Consider the following 1,410-nt stretch of genomic DNA (forward strand, 5'->3'; position numbering starts at 1 on the left):
AGATCCTAGCCACAGCAAATGAAGCATTTCCTCTAATTTTCCATATGTAGAATCTAATTATTAGCAGGTCATCTTAAATTCATCCACAACTACAGGGGAGGGGTAGGCAGGATAACCCTCACAGCTTCCCCCCCCTCCCCTCCAGCACTTGTCCTCCCTGCCTGTGGTCTTGCCAGCTGCCTGCACACCTGATCCCCCAACCCTCACTGCTGCCTGATCTCCCACTTCTTTGGTACTCCCCAGTCCCACAGAGTTTGTCCTGGACCCCCTACTTCAACAGGCCGCATTGCACTCCCCACCACACCACCTCAGCTGGCTTGGGGATACAAAGCTGGTCTGCTTTTGTACAGCCCACTGCTTCCAGCTCTATCCATTTGTGGTCCACACCTTCCACCATCCTGTCCTCATATCCAGCCCAGAAACAAAGTGGTGGGACATCCTGTGTGAGGGCAAGGATCCCCAGTGAACAACTTTATACTCTGCCCTGATCCCGTGAGCCAGGGGGGACCTCACCTAGCAGCTGATCCACAGAGCCACTGCAGCGGGCATGTATCTGGCACATTAAATGGACACCCCCAACACATGCCTCTTCTGGCAGCAAAGGGAGGTCCTGGTACACATCTATCACCCCTTCACCACATTCTCAAGAACCTCTTGCTGAGGTTCTGGCTGCACTACTCCCCACACCGTTTTGTTTGTGCACTCCCTATCCATGACACGACCAACCCCCAGGTCCTCCTGGTCAACCTCCTCCTCCTGGCCCTACATAAGGTGGCCATCTATCTGACCAAGTAGGGTCCAGGCTGGCGGATCCCAGTGACTGTGGAGCCATCTTCCTATCACTCATCCGTTCATGTCTTTGGGCAGAGTTTCACTGGGTGGTGTCCACAAGCTCCTTGGACTTGTTCAAGAGCCACTGGGCACTGACCAGTGTGCTCTACTTGGTGTGCCCCCTTGGAGCACTTCTTATTAGCCTTTGACCCCTACTCCCATCCCTGTTTTCACTTTTGTTATCCCCAGAATCTGCTGATGCGCATCCAGTGCAAGGTAGCAAAGGCCTGCAGGAAGGCAGCAGCCCTAGATTTCAGGAGGGCAAACTTCAATGAGCTAAGGAGAATAGTCAGGGAAGCACTGAGGTCCTAGAGGGGAGGGGAGCCAGGTGTCCAAGGTGAGTGGTTGCTCCTTAAGGAGACAATCCTCCAAGCCCAAAGGGAGGTAATCCCAACGCGGATCAAAGGGAGCAGGAGAGCACACAAGCCCCCATGGCTCACCAAAAGCATCCGGGAATGTCTCCTAGCTAAAAGGGAGGCGTACACCCAATGGAAAGGCGGGGACATCACCAGGGATGACTATACTGCAGTTGTTCAGGGATGTAGGAAGGCAGTCAGGAAGGCCAAGGCAGAGATGGAA

This window comes from Crocodylus porosus, unplaced genomic scaffold (assembly GCF_001723895.1).
Source record: "Crocodylus porosus isolate Cpor-Errol unplaced genomic scaffold, CroPor_comp1, whole genome shotgun sequence".
Taxonomy (NCBI): domain Eukaryota; kingdom Metazoa; phylum Chordata; order Crocodylia; family Crocodylidae; genus Crocodylus; species Crocodylus porosus.